At 43.0% G+C, this 16,075-nt stretch overlaps 1 long non-coding RNA gene across 1 annotated transcript in view; it reads right to left on the bottom strand.

Annotated features, from left to right (window-relative positions):
• Positions 1-8,743: 8,743 nt before the first annotated feature.
• The window catches only part of LOC138924249 (uncharacterized), a 37,630-nt gene continuing 30,298 nt past the window's right edge, over positions 8,744-16,075 (bottom strand). The window contains exon 2 of the long non-coding RNA XR_011439078.1: positions 8,744-9,893. This is a non-coding gene — a long non-coding RNA (uncharacterized lncRNA). The remainder of the gene's footprint in view (positions 9,894-16,075) is intronic.

The raw sequence follows: 16,075 nt of genomic DNA, 5'->3' as shown, positions 1-16,075 counted from the left end.
TTGATCACATGATTTCTTTCCCAAACCCCACACACGCTTATCCTCTCTAGAACATCTTAAAACCATCTTCAGTGGCTTTTAGACAAAGAACACAAGATCCTTTACATGACCTACTGGGGCTTGTGTTTACTGGCCCCCACCCATCATTCCAGCTTCGCCTTGACCACTCTTTTCCTCACTGTCTCTGCTGCACTCTAACTGACTTTTTCTCCTCTTCTCTGTCATGCTCCTTCCCATGACAGGGCCTCACAGATGCTCTGCCCTGCGCTTGGACTCCTCTCTCCCTCTCCCCGTGACCCGATTAATGTTCATTCAGTATGTCACTGTCAACTTAAATGTTGGTTCCTTGTGATGGACTTAATCAGCTTGCTCTCTTAGATGCTTTCATGGCCCGGTATGTTTTCCTTCACAACATTTTTTGGAACTTGTAACTATACCTTTAATTTTGTTATTATTTGATTGTCTGTACTTCAGACCAGAAAGTGAGCCCCATAATGTATCATAGGTTTTTCTGATTGAGAAAATATATTTTTTCTGATTGAGAAAACATGTATTTAAGACATTTATCACAAGCCAGAAAATAATAAGCACTCGATAAATAGCAAATACCATCATATATATGTAAGATATAATATTATTATGTGCAATTATTAGGATACTCACCCAGGGTCGCAGAGGAGGAACCCCTAAATCCTACCTGCTGGGGAGAATCTGGGAAGAAAGACTCCCTAGAAGGGTTTTAAGCAAGATTCAGCCAGGTGAAAGAGGAGTGGGAGAGGATAAGGCATTCCAGGATAAGGGGTAGTATGAGCACAAATATGGAAATGAGACACAGCATGATGAATGTGGGGAACTCTGATGCTGGCATTAGTAGTTACACAAATCCCATAATAGACGTGTTTTGTCAAAGCAGGTGTCCCAATGCCTGCCTGGTGTACAATTTGGCATGTGTTCATGCCCAGCCAATGAACTGTATATTGCCACACAGAATTCCTGGTGCCTTTCTTCCAGCTCGGCATGCTCTGCAAGTGCACCAAAGGGACACATCTAAGGCTGGCATAGGAATATGGAAGCATTGTGAATGACAGGGTCTTCAACTCTTTGGTATTAGTTTGTGGGGTTTTTTTCCTTCTTCCAACCCATCAACAAACATTTATTGAGCTCACCTCTAGACAAGGCGCTCTGGAGAAGGCAAAAGAAATCTAAGACTTGATTCTTTCCATCAGGATGATAACAAATACCATTAAAAGGGCAGTATAAACAGATATAAAAAATAAAAAATACTGAGGCTGGCCCAGTGGCATAGCGGTTAAGTGCACATGCTCCACTTTGGTGGCTTGAGGATCCCCGCTTCAGAACCCGGGCACGGACCTATGCACTGCTTATCAAAGCATGCGGTGGCAGGCGTCCCACATGTGAAAGAGAGGAAGATGGGCATGGATGTTAGCTCAGGGCCAATCTTCCTCAAAAAAACAACAAAAAAAAGGAAGAACTCAAATTAGTGTATGTGGTAGATGCTAGTTGCCTACTCAACAGACATTCTCTCCCTCCTCATCACTAACAGAACCCAAAGTTTGCTCAGATATGACACAGATTATAACATGCTCTGAGAATGTAGGTCCTTACTCCAGTTCCAGGGAAGGAATTATGATTGGTGTAAATTGGTCACAGACATGCCGTTTCTTATTGCCAGTGATTGGCCTAAGGTTAGGCATGTGAACCTCTTCTGAACAGTAAGACTGAAAGGGAAGTCTCTTGGGGTGCAGGGATCTTCTCTGCATCTTTCTCTCCACGTGAGTTTCTATTACATGTGACTGTGGTGCTTGCAGCCATTTTGAAATCATCAGGCAATAACCCTAAGAACAAAAAGCCAATACACTGAGGATGACAGAGAGAAGAGATAGGGCAAGCCTGGGTTCTTGATACTATGTTGATCCTCTGCAATAAACCTGGTATTATCTATCTCCAGAATTTTGTGACGTGAGATAATTACACTTTGTCATTGTCAAAGCCATTATTGACCAGGTATTATGTTTCTTGGAATCAAACACATCCTAACTGGCACAACATATGTGAAAGGTACATTGCAAAGAGCACAGAATTTGCAGTCATAGGAGCTAATGACAGAGGTTCAAATTCCAGCTCCATCACTCAGCCTCTGTGGGCCCTTAGAGGGAGTGTTAGGGGAAGGGAAAATGCATTGGGGGTATACAAAAATGAGGAAGCTACTCTTAAAGGTTCTACCATTCAATGGGCAAAGACAGACATAATTTTTAAAAGACTTTCTAAATTGCAAGGCTCAATGGAATGTGCAATTGGAAAAGAAGAGCTGATATTCTCTAAGTAGGTACCGATATGGCCAAACTAGATGTTTATGGCCAATGTCAGTCCGATAGATGAGTGCCTATGATGCACCAGCTTTCTGATATTTTGACTATCACTGCCGTGAAAGACATCATATTCTGGAAGCATCAAAAGCACAAAAGGAGGAAAATGGAGCATTTGAGCTGCATCTTGAATGATGAGAAGGACTAATAGACAACAGGAGATAGCCCATTTCAGCTGAGGAAATAGCAAGAACAAAAGTACTGAGGTGTGAAAATGCTTAGTATGTTCAATTGGGTAGCTACTCATTAACCTATGTGATCTGATATGTGAAAAATAAATTTACAAAGTATACATATTGGAGGAAATGCAAGTTTGCAAAAGATGTCATTTATTTGAAAACGTCAATGCAAGATTCTTTGAAACATGCTATACTAGTAAAATTATGTGTTTGTTTACAGATAATGACATAATTGTCAGCTTGTTAGCAGAGTAGAGATATAGAAAACTAACATGCTATAGTCAGTACCTTAAAGAGCAATCAGAATCAAATAACAGGTTTCTGGAATTCCAAAGGCAATCAGTGGTGAAGTAAAATTCAACTCACGTATACTCTTTTAATAGTTATTTTTTAAATTTGAAATAATATTTTAGATTTACAGCAGAATTGCAAAATATAGTGTTCTCATATACACTTCACCCAGCTTCCCCTTATGTTAACATCTTAGATAAACATTAATTAAATCTAATAAATTAACCTTAGCACAATACTATTAACTAAAGTATAGAAGTTATTCAGATTTCAATATTTTTCCACTAATGTCTTTTTTTTTTTCATTCTAGGATCCTATCCAGGACCCCGCACTGCATTTAACTGTCATGTCTCATAGTTTCCTCCTATCTGTGACAGTTCCTCAGTCTTTCCTTTTTTTTCATGACTTTGACAGTTGTGAAGATTACTGCTTAGTTATTTTATAGACTGTCCCTCAATTGGATTTGTCTGATGTTTGCTCATGATTAGGCTGAGGTGGTGCATTATTAGAAGGATGTCACAGAGGTGATGTGCCCTTCTCAGTGCATTGTATCAGGAGGTACTTGATGGCAATATGTATTACTACTGAGGTTAACCTCCACCATTTTACTAAGGTGGTGTCCATCAGGATTCTCCCCAGGAGTAGAATTTTCCTTTGTCCCCTTTTCTCAGCTGAAATGACTGTTCACTAATATCCTAAGGCCAGAAGTGCTTATTGCCCTTCTTTCCAAAGATTAAAGCTTTTGTTCTGCATGAGAGATAGAGGAGAAAGATCTAGGTAAATTTCTTGCCTCTCTCTAGGGCTGCTTTTCCTCTTCTCCACGTTTGCACTACAATAGACACTTCTTAGGGCTCTTCCAATGTTTTCTGTGAGTGCCTGGTGAGTTCAGGGAGAACGAAGTTGTAAGACAGAGCAGATTCCTCCAATTCTGTAGTCCCCGGGAGGTATCACACTATCCCACCAGCCCCAGACCATACTTAACCTTCACTAATTTGTCAACTACTGCAACAGAACTCTTCCTACCAGTGTCCAGATGAGTCCACCCCGGGTGAGCATGTTTCTGCATTTCTTCTCTCCCTACGGGCACTGTCTCTCCTTAGATTTGGGGCCAGTTGATTTCTCTGTGATCTTAGCTCTCCTATGGGCCCAAAAATCATCATGAATATGAAATTAGATGGAAGCCTGAAGTCTTTACATATATAGGTATTGTGTAAAGTACAGGTAATTTGGCATAATTGATGTCCAGTGTCCTTCTTGAGTTTTTGGAAACAGAAAGTGAAAGGAAACAGTATGTTTTTGGATGCAAACATGTATTACCACCTTTCCTGTTCCTCAGGGCTTTGAGTTTTGGAGGAGAAATAGAGGCTTCTATGTTGTCTACACACATGGAGGAAATCTTTTGTGGAAAGATGAAATCAAAGGAAATAGTCTTTGGAGTCAAGAGATCTGGGCTCTAATTCTGACACATAGAACTCTGTGCCCATAGGACTTTGAAGAAACTGCCTAACTTCTCTGGACCTCAGATTTCCCCTCTGTAAAATGGGGATGATAAAACATAACACTCTGACCTGGCCTGGAAGGATTGAATGAGAAAATGCTAAGGGCAAATATTTCTCTAGATCAGGAGTCAGCAAAATTCTTTCTATAAAAGGCCAGATCTTAGATATTTTAGGCTTTGCAGACCATACAGTCTGTCGCAACTATTCAACCTCGATGTTGTGGTGCAAAAGCACCCATAGAGAATACGTATGTGAATAGACACGGCTATGTCCCATTTCTATTTACCAAAACTGGTGTCAGACTGAATTTGGCTGCAGGCAGGCAGTAGTTTATAAACCTTGTGCTGGACAAAATCTGTCTGGGGGCACATTGAAGGTACAGTAAAATTACCCGGTTACTCCCTATTTAAAATTCCCTCTTTTGGGGCCAGCCCCATGGCCAAGTGGTTAACTTTGTGTGCTCTGCTTCGGCGACCCAGGGTTTCGCCAGTTCGAATCCTGGGCGCGGACATGGCACCGCTCATCAGGCTATGCTGAGACGGCGTCCCACATGCCACAACTAGAGGGACCTCCAACTAAAAATACGCAGCTGTGCACCAGGGGGCTTTGGGGAGAAAAACGAAAAATAAAAAAAATCTTAAAATAAATAAATTAATTAATTAATTAAATAAAATTCCCTCTTTCCCTTATCCTCAGCTGGTTGCTAGATTTGGGTCTTCATCCAGATCTGTCCTATTTGAAGGGAGGAAAAAAAACTATTTCTGAGATTCCACAAACTGTTTTAGTTATCTGTGTTCCATGTGGTCACTCGGTAACAAAGGTTGAGAAAGTGCCATTGTTTCTGCCCAGAGAAGTCTCATACCACTGTCCAGTTGGTCCAGCACCAACTGATGCTGCCCAGGCCAGCTTTTGAGTATACCCAACTATTTCTCTGCAGAACCTTGCTTTCTCATGCTTATTAGTGAAGGCTCTTGAATTAGACTCTGGGGTTCAAATCCCAGAGGTGCATTTGCTAGCTGTGTGATCTTGTGCTAGAAATAATGTCTCTGTTATTTCAGTTTCCTCAAACACAGAGTGGGAATAATAAGTCTCTGCTTTGCAGAGATGTTGTGAGGATTAAATGAACCAATATGTGTAGAGTATTTAGAACAATGCCTGGTATACAGTAATTGCACAATAAACCTAATATTAGTATTCTCTTGGGTAGCACTCTCTGTGCCAGACTCTGAGTCAAAGGCAATGGGATTCTGAAGTTCTTAGGAAATTCATCTTCTAAGGAGGACAATAGCTTTCCCTCCTCTCATACGTCTTACCTTGAATCAGAAACCTCTCCAGGGGTTAACATGTGTCCCCAGGCCCCTAGACAGGCTGTATCCTGCCACAGAATTGACTTCTCAGTGGGGCCCCTGAAGCCCTTGGAGCCCTGCCTCCCACCTTTCTGACCAGACTTGGGCCTGGGTTCTCCTTCTTCTCTCTCCCAAGTTTGCAATGGGCTGCTCTGCTCCTGCCCTTTACAACTCGCATATGGGTTGAGTCTTTCTCCTCTCAGAAGTGGATCTCTCAGTCCCTTACCCAGCAGACCTGTTCTCTCAAAGTTCCACTCTCAGATGCAACCAGATTTTGTGGAAGCATTTTCCAGCTTTTAACTTCATAAAGTGCTTAGGATGTGTTTGCTTCTTAGTAAATTTTTATTCCCTTTCCCTAAACCAACACAACAAAGAAAATGTCAATAAGTAAAAAGAAAGCTTTTGTTTCTGAAAAGAAAGAAGTTTTTGATTTCTGGATTCCTACTTGGAATAGCTGAGGTTGCAGGGCAGGAAATAGCAAGTGGCAGGGGGAAAGGTCATTATAAAGATCTAATATTTTCTGCTGCTAAAGAGCGTGACGTGATGCTAAAAATGATGATGATGAAGATGTTGATGGTGATGCCCACGACTCAGGTGTCCTCAGTATGTACCTGGAACTGGGCAAAGCTTGTGACATATTCAGTTCTCACAAGCATCCTGTGAGGTGGGCATTATTTATCCACATTTTATAGTTGAGGAAACTGGGGGTCAAAGAGATCATGTCCAAGGATACGTAGCTAAGAAGTGGTGATTCAAACCCAGATCAGTTTCTTTCTAATGTCCTTGTTCTTAAGCCCCTCCCTCTCCTGCCTACTCTAGGTTGTGGTACCCAAAAGCCAGAAGCCTTTAGGAGCATGTTAAGCAGGCATTTGGCATTCTCGCCAAGCCCATGTGTGGAGCTCTGCCAGCTGGACCTACACCTGAAGTAACAGGAGGGGATGCAAGAGTGGACAGATGCTCATCAGCCAAATGACCAATGGAAGTCGTGGGGCAGGAGAGTTATGTGGCAGGAAGCAGAGCTGCAAGCCAAAGGGAGCCAGGGTGGGGCCTCTGGGCCTTTCTTGCAGCACAGGAAGGAGTCAATGGCATCCTGGATGCTGGTTAGGCAGCTGTGAAAAGCCTTCTGTTTCATGGCTGGGACACAGACTTGCTGACTTTCAAAGCAAAGTAGCCATGCTTTACTGGAATTCAGGCTCAGGTGACTATCAGGAGCCAGGGGGTGCGTCTACTCAGAGCATTGCAGAGCTGCACTCTCTGGCTCTGGGCCAGACGGAGAAGGCCAAGTCCAGTTGGCTTAACTCAAGAACCAGCCTGAGGGATGATTTATCTAGTTTGCAGTGTGTGTATGTATGTCTGTTCATGTGCATGAATATATGTGTATGTGTACACGTGGCTATCTGTGTAGGTGCATATGTGTGTAATTATGCATCAGCTGTACGTATTCCTGTGCTCACTGCCCAAGCACATGTGCCTGTAAGTACCTTCACACTTAGAAGGGTGCGTTAAAGGAACAGACGCTTGTGAGCCTGCCAGCCTTCTTTTCGTACTGATGGGTCAGGGCCATTGTTGGGTACTATTAACCTGGGACCCAGAGACTTGCAAATGAGTCCAACAGGGGACCGTGGCTTGGATGCCTTCCAGCACACGGGGTGTGATGGGAGTTGTGTTTCAAAGCCTTTATCACACTAGACTGCCAACTTTCCTGATACCTTGTGCTTTGGAGGACACAGGCAGAGTTGGAAGTATCAGACTGGAAAATTGCCCAGTGATCTCTTACAAACATATTGTCAACTGCTGGAGCCTCCGATGCCTGTCCCTGCAGTGATGGGTGAATGCCATTCCCTTTGGCTCTTTGGAAGCCATGTCTGCTCTGATTCATAGCGCTGTGGAAAAACATCATGCCTCGAGATGGAGGAATTCAAAGGCATGAGCACATTGTCTGAGAACCAAGGACAGTGTGGGAGAGTGCGAGAAGGGGACATGCATGCATACCAGGGTATGGGAGGGGGGCATCCCCCTTTCCACCTCTACTGCTGCCTCCATCCTCTATTCGACCCAAAGCCCTGGGTCTCTGAGTACCATCTCTCACCTGCTTCTTAGTATCTAGCTTGTGGGTTGGTGGGTCCTAGGGGACCAAATGACAATGTTCATCACCATCAGGTATACAAAACAGAGTTACTCCAGTCCCAGCATCGAAAGTTCTGGGCATAATAGGCAACTGATTTCCTGATACAATTTGAGGATCCAGAAAGGTCTCTGTGTCTCAAATTCTCTACCCTCCTATTCTGATCTATGGCTCCTTACTTCCTCCATTAACTCAGTTTTCATCTTAAGGAGATACATACATTTTTATTTAATTTAGAGCATATTGTTATCTGGCAAGGGTCACACATGAAAACTAACACATTAGTAGCACTTCATTACATTAAGTAACTAAACCGTCACCACTCTTGGCTCCTTGTAGAAGACTTGAGAGAATGGGGGAACACATGATGGGTGAATTTTGATGAGAGGAACTAGAACTCAGTCAGAGCCTTGATGTAGGATATGTGTGTGTGTGTGTGTGCGTGTGTGTGCACATTACGAAAAACAACTGAGGTGGAAGATGGTAGGCATAGCTTTGTCGTGAGGAACTTATAGATACCTAATGAGACAAAGCATACGTGTATACAAGTTAGGTGACATACACTGAAAAGCAAAATGACACAGGTTCCCAGTGACTCTATTGAGTGATAAATGTGGAAAAGTGAGAGTTAGGTGGTGTTCCTCTGGGAAGCCTTCCTGGGGTGACTCTTAAACTGGTCCTGAAGGGCTAAGAGATTGATTAGCATCCCCACAAGGCTAATTTCAATGGCCAGGGAGCAGGCAGCAAGTGAACTACCTTAAAAAGGTCCACTGTCAGATATTTGGGATGGTGGGTGTTGGCAAGAATGAACAGACATGGAAGGAAGAAATGAAGGTTGCTGGCCATCTTTTCCCGCTGGCCCAGGAAAAGTGACGAGCATAAAGTAAACAAATAATTGAAACGGACACAAATCAATTAGATGGTGACAAATAAAAATTTTAATAGCCCAGGACGAAGTGTTATTAAAAATGACTTGTCTGAGCCTGATTCCTTTAGATTTACATTTAAATGTAATTAACACCGAATGGCACTTACTGCTGTTCTCATTCTGCCAGCTGATGGTGTTCGTTAGAACACTGTGGAGATGCCGGGAAAGCATTATCTTTAGAAAATATTCCATCCCTAGTTTCATTCATTTGTAGTTTAACTTCCTTCATTACGTTGCATTAGGAGGAAAAACGTTGTTGCTTCCTGGTGCATCCGCTCCTGCGGCTCATTTCCCCGGCTGAAATCATCATCAGTTTGAGACATCACAGCCATCTCCACAGCAACCATTTCCACCACGAGACAGAGCACACTCTTTGGTTCGCACAGTCCTTCATTTCCCTCGTTATTTATTACTAACGGGATTTGATATGGAAAAACAGCTGTTGATTTCCTAAGACTTTGGGGCGAGTTGCTACTTTTCTTTCCCTAGAGAGATGGCTGAGAAGGAAGGAAAAGATATGTTTGGGAGGGAAGTGGACCTGGCTCCTTGAATCCTGTCTCTACTCCTCCCTTCTGTTTTCTGCTGCAGGTTTTCCATTATGAAAGTGGGGATGTCAATCGCTCCCTTGCAGAGTTGTTTGCAATGATTAAATAATTAATAGACACTGAGCAAACATTATGCTCCGCATCCTTTATGTGCATGATTGTGTTTTATCTAAAAGACGGGAACTATTGTTCCAGGTTTGAGTTATCTATTGTTGTGTAATAATCCACTTTGAAATTAGGTGGCTTCAAACAACAAACATTTTATTATCTCTTACAGTTCCGTGAGTTGATGGGACTCTGCTGGGGTTCTTCTGCTGGTTGCTCTTGGTGTCCGTCATGTGGTGCAGTCAGTACAGTTGGGGATGGAGTCACCTGGGCTCCACTGGGACGCTGGAATGGCTGGGTCACTCTCCCTATGTGGTCTCAGGGCCTCGCCTGTCCTTGTGGCCTCTTCAGGATAGACTTCTCACCTGGCAGCTCAGGACTCCCAAAAGCACAAAAGCAGGAGCTACCAGGCCTTTTCATGCCTGGGATCTGGATCCTCAAAACATCGCTGATAGAGTCCTTCTACACATCCAATCAGGTTGCAGGCCTGCAGAAGTTGAATGTGAGAAGGGATTAGACAAGGGCATGAAGACCAGGAGACATGGTTTATCGGGGGCTGGCTTGGTTGACTGGCCACCATGTTGGCATTTTACTTATGAGAAAACCAAGGCTTAGAGAGTTAAGCAACTTTCTCAAAGTCACAGAGCTAATAAGAAGCAGAACTAGGATTCAGACAGAGGCATCCTGAGTTTCAGAGTTTGTGTCTTTGACCTCCACTCTGTACTGACTTGTAAGAGTCCTGAAAAATTCCTAAAACAGTGTCTGGCATCTAGAATGTCCTCATGGAATCCAATTTTATTTCCTTTCCTCTCTTTTTTCACATTATTTCTTAAGAGTTATACTAAGTTTCTCAAATATTTATCAAGCTTCTATTATGTGCCACCATCTGTACTCTAGATACTGAGGATCGTGTAGTAAACAGGCAGCCCTACTGGCTGTCTTTGTGAAGGTTTGTAATTGATACTTGTATAATTACCAAATAGGAGCTTGAGAGAGGCTCCTCCAGGGGAGGTCAGCGGGCAATTGGGATCTGGCTGCTGGTCTGATAGCCACCTGTTTAGAGCAGAGTGTGGGGTGTGGTGAGGAAAGCAGGGTAGTTCTTGCCTTCCCTTCAGGTGGGCCTGGTGGCCTCACAGCCAGGCCATAGGGACGTCCTATAAGCCTGATTTACAGGTCAGGACATGCTAGTTAGGATTCTGTAGAACCCTGGTAAAGGAGGCATCTAGTTAATGATCTGCACTTTTTAAAAGTAACTTTTACTTTTTCTCTCTTATACAAATAATACTTGTTCATTGGAGGAAGAGTAGGAAAACAGATAAGCAAAAAAAGAAAAAAATTCCCATTATCCACTAGCCAGGTGTAATTATTGTTGACATTTTGGCATAGGTTCTCCTTCCTAGAGTTGTACCATATCAATAAATCACATTTTATTAAGAGAATACTATGTGTCGCAAACATACCAAATGCACATATTTGCAACCAGTTATTTTTCTTTTATTTAGCAATACATCATGAACATCTTTCCAGGCCAATAAAAGTAATTATGCACCATCGGTTATTCTTGTTCATCGTATGCCAATATATGGATATTGTGTAATATATTAACTTGTTACCTATTGTTGGACATCTGATTTCTCTGCAGTTAGCATTCTTGTAGCTAAGTGTGTGTGCACATTCTTAAACATTTCCTTAGCGTAAGTTTCTCAAGGTGAAAATACTAGGTAGAACTATGTGCATCTCTTTCAAGTTTTTGACGTGTCTTTTCAAATTAGAATAGATTGTACCAGTCAAAATGCCCAGCATTGAGTGTGTGCACCCATTTCCTTACTCCCTAACCAACACTACTTGTTTTCCAGCTTTAAAGAAAAAAAAAATCAATGGGAGCCAGCCTGGTAGGGTATTGTTAAGTTTGTGTGCTCTGCATTGGTGGCCCGGTGTTCGTAGGTTCAGATCCCAGGTGCAGACCTAGCACTGCTCATCAAGCCACGCTGTGGCAGCATCCCACATAAAACAGAGGAAGATTGGCACAGATGTTAGCTCAGCGACAATCTTCCTTACAAAAAAACAAAAAACACAACACTGCTATTTTGATAATAAGTAAAAGATGGTATCTTGTGTTGTTTTAATTTGCAGTTATTTGATTAATATTGAGGTTTAACATTTTTATATCTGTCCTGACTAATTGCATTCTTTCTTTGTACATGGCCTGTGTCTGTCCTTAATCTGTCTGGTTTCTGTGAGTGGGCTGCTTTGTCCTTGTCTCAGCCCCCATCTTGAGCCCGCTTCTTATGGTTAGATGGGTCTTGGTGCCTGTTTCCAGGTCTTTCTTCCAGGCCCTGCCAACATTCTCCTTCCTCTTGGACTGTTGCCCTGACTCACCTTCCCAGGGATGGCAGTTCTACCCCTGATCCCAGCCTGGGATTCAGTTCCTGCTCCTTCCATTCCAACCTCCCTGGGGCTGACTGCTGGTCTCCCTACCAGGAATGTAACATTACCAGCTTCTGAGTATCCTGCCTGTTGAGATCTGCCCATCTCCCCATTCCCAACCAATTCTTATGGGTGGACCTCTCTGCCAGCCTGTTGTCTGTCACCTGTCCCTCTTGCAGGATCCCCTCACATCCCCCCAAGCAGGGTCTCTTCCCTCTTTCCTGTGTATCCCCACATCTGCTCGCTCCGGTGGCTGAGACTGCACCAGGCATGCCCCCCTGCTCCTAACTTTGTTCTCTCCAACTACAAATACACTGTCCATTCCCATTTTAACAGATGAGTAAACAGAAGCCAGAGAGATTGGCTTATCCAAAATAACACAGCAAATAAGTGAATGGCACCATCAAGGCCCACTGACTCCTGAGCTCAGCTTTCTGTCTACAGGAATTCTCAATCTGAGGTCTGGATTTCAGGAGGTTTATGAAGCCCCTACAATCTCATGGATAATTGCATGTTTATTTGTATGTACATTTTTCTCGGGAGAGAGTCCTTAGCTTTTGTAAGATTCCCAAGGAGCTAGTGATCCAGAAGACATTTGTAAAACCATGACCTGAACGAGGTCATTGCATAGCTACGAAACATTACTGCTATTACTGCTGCTACCACCACTGTCACTACAACTACGACTGATAATAAGAAAATGAGTGCAAAAGCAGAATCTGTAACTCATAAATTAGGAGGTGAATATTTGCCAGCAAAAAATGCACTTAAATTCATGAATGGCTTTATAGCAGAGTCTGTCCTGTCTCTCTCCCAGGTTCTGTGAACCAGTCTTTGAGCCTGAGAACAACAACAGCCACATAATGAAATATTGAGTGTCCTGAGACGAGAGTGTGGGTCACTCTTCACTCCATCAGCTGCATTCCTGGACAGTTGTTGGGGGTTTCCAGAGGCAGTATCTACAAAGAGCTGTTGCACTTGCTCCTGAGCAGCCACAGCAACACTTCATAAATTAATATAGAGACCTAGAAATGATGGCTACTGGTGCAAAGAGGAAAAGGCTGTTTATGATGGGGCAGAGCAAAAGGCACGCAGGATGGGAGCCTTGCTAGGATTGCTTAAATCCTGCTGGCTGAACACTCTCCTGGGTTGCATGTATTTCTTATGCTGATTGCAATGAACATCAAGTTAGGAAATCTGGGCTTGAGGCCTCGATCTGGCACTCACAGACTGCGTAGCTTCAGAAAAGTCTCTTCCCCCATTCCAGGAGGAAGGCTTCACTTCCTCGTTAAAAAAATGAAGAATTTGGGAAAGATGATTCCTGAAGTCCATCGCTGTTCTAACAATTCAATAATTTTATTATTCTTTAAAATGCTACCTCTGTGATTCTGAACTTGTCAGAAAAATAGTAGTAACATCCTGAAAATCTTAGGATAGATAACCAAAAGGGATGACCAAGAAAGTCTGATACAAAAATGGTGGATAGGCTACTCCAAGCCCTTGTACCCCAGGGAAATATCAAGAAACAACCAGAAAATGGCTAAAATAACCTTACAGAAATTCTGGAAAACAGTCAAAAGTCTACAGTAACCAAGTGAACACCCAATCAAGAAAAAGCTACATTCAAAAAGTGGGAAATGTTGAGGCATATTTACTTGCCCTGTCCCACCTTCTCTCTGGCCTGGAGAAGGTGGTGACCCAGTTTCCAGTTCCCTCTCTTCAAATCAGATGGAGCCTAGCAGACTTTATTTGCAATGTTCTACCCTCTCTGGGGGCCATATGAAGGACTGGTCTCTGTCGTACCTAACCTGAATCTGAGGTGAGGAGAAGTGGTGGGGGATGTTCATGAAAGCTGCAGGGGGACTTCAGGGCTGCAGAAGCCTGTGGCAAGACATTGCAGGTGGAGATGTATAACAGATCATCTAAGGCTCTGAGAAGCTGAAGTGAGACTTTTCAGGAAATTAAGACATGCAAAAGCAGCCACGTACACAGGGGAATTGAAAAAGCCACACACAGGCTCAGCCAAGACACATGTTTAGAAAAGACCTGAGAAGACCTTAAGCTTTCACTTTGGGCCAATCCCTAGGCTCAGAGCACACTCAGCTAATTAACAAAGGACTGCCCTAGCTCAGAGCCAGTCTGTGAAGACTGAGAGAGGGAGCTGTTTTTTCAAATGCCCAATTTTCAACAAAACAAAAAATCACAAGGCATGCAGAGAAACAGGAAAACATGGCCCATTCAAAGGAAGAAAATAAATTGGCAGACACTAACCCTGAAGAAGCATAGGCATTGGATTTACTAAACAAAGACTTTAAAACAACTTTTTAAATATGCTCAAAATGCTACAGGGAAACACAGACAAAAAACTAATGGAAATCAGGCAAATGAGAGGTGAGCAAAATAAGAATATCAGTGTTAATTCTCCTATTCAGATGTGATTTTGTGATTACTAATCCTATGTCTTTCCCACAGACCGGTATTACAGGTACATAATCGAATCTGGATTACAGTGATATTCCAAGTTGCATTCACTCTATCTTTAAAAATAATTTTGGCTGTTATTTACAAAAAATCATTTATATTCTAGGCACATGCTAGGTGCTTTATATACTTCCTATACTTGTTCTCTTAATCCACTCAGTAACTCTACAAGGATATTATTATTATATTCATTTACAGATAGTGGTCAAATAATTCTCTTATGCCCTCTTGATACCTGAGGTCATTTTTCAGCTGCAAAGAAATGGCTGGATGTTGTTTCACTACCTCCTTCATGACCAGCACCTGTTGTCTCACCCAAGTGTTTAAGACCCTTATCTATGGGGCCCATCCTACCTGTGTTCCTCTGTACCCTACCAGCTTTTTTGTGACCCTTGCAATTTATGAGACACATTTTTCCCTCTCACACACAGGGTTGTGAGTGTCAAAAGAGTCATGCAAATAATGACTGAACAGTATTTTCTGGACTGGGCAGATTACCATAAATTTTTGGGGGGAATTTTTAAAGATGCAGATTCCCCAACCCTACCCAAGATGTACTGAAGCAGATTCTCCAATAGCGAGACCCAAGCTTGGTGTGGGTAAAGTCTCCCCCGGGTAATTCTGATGTTCAGTCAGGCTTTGGACAACTGCTGTAGGAGCTCAGAGCAGACGCATCCTCGGCACAGGGAAAGTTTACACAGGGAAGCGGATAGAGAACACTCAGCTGTGGAAGTCAAACGCCACCTGGTTTTTAAGAACAAATGAAATTCAGATAAATGATAATAATCAAAAGGGCATTTCAGATGGAATAAATGGCATGAAAAGGATACAGAGGCAGGAAAATACATGAAATAAGGGGGATCTTAGTCAAGGAGTAAGAAGTGGTCCTGATGCTTCCCTCCGTGTGGAGGGAGTTCTGTTAGCTAAAAGTCCTGGCCTCTCTCACTTCCTCACTCATGCTGCCCCAGAGCAGTTTAGGAAAGAAATTGGACATGTGCCGTCCAGGCCCTGTCCTTCCTCCTCCACAGAAGCCAGCTGCTCAGGGGAAGCACATGTACCACTCTGCTCCTCCATCCTGTAAATCTCCAGGGGCAACTTCTGCTCCTGGGGGATGGAGGGCGCCTGATCCAGTCCAACATTGCCTGAGACTGGGTGGGTAGATCTGTCTAAACCTGAGGTTTCAGGATTAATAAGTCCACTAGCCTGAAGCTGTATGCCACATTCTTCAATGATAGCCATTTAGGAAATAGAGGCAATCTGCTCATCTCCTTTCTGCCTTACTCATTTGTCTTATTTCTCAATGGGCTTAGAGCTCAGGCAGGGAAGAGTGGTACTATCTGTTGGGTCCCTCAACCCCCAAGAGGAGAACAGTCTTGAAAAAAGAAGATGAGACCACATTAGGGAGCACTCCTGGAATGCCAGTCTTTATGCCAATAATTCTTCAACTTCTTGGGAGTCAGAAGGTTATTCGAGGTCCTGATAAAAGTTGTCAGCATTCTCCCCAGTTAAAGATGCAGTATGAAAATTATCTGGGAGTTCTTTAAATAGATATAGATTCCCTAATCCCACCCAAGATCTCCTGAATCAGATTCTTCAATGGTAAAACCCAAGTTTTTACTATGGGTAAAATCTCTCGCAGATAATTCTGATGTTCACTCTATTTCAGGATGTTCAAAGATTTCCTGAAGCTTATCCGTGGGCCACTCTCTCCCAATATTAAGAACCCTAGCATTAGGCAATAGGCACCATTGCATCCTGGAC

Source organism: Equus caballus, chromosome 5, assembly GCF_041296265.1.
Source record: "Equus caballus isolate H_3958 breed thoroughbred chromosome 5, TB-T2T, whole genome shotgun sequence".
NCBI classification, from domain to species: Eukaryota; Metazoa; Chordata; class Mammalia; order Perissodactyla; family Equidae; genus Equus; species Equus caballus.
Note: the sequence above shows the minus strand (reverse complement) of the source record. Positions and strands in the feature narration are given on the sequence as shown.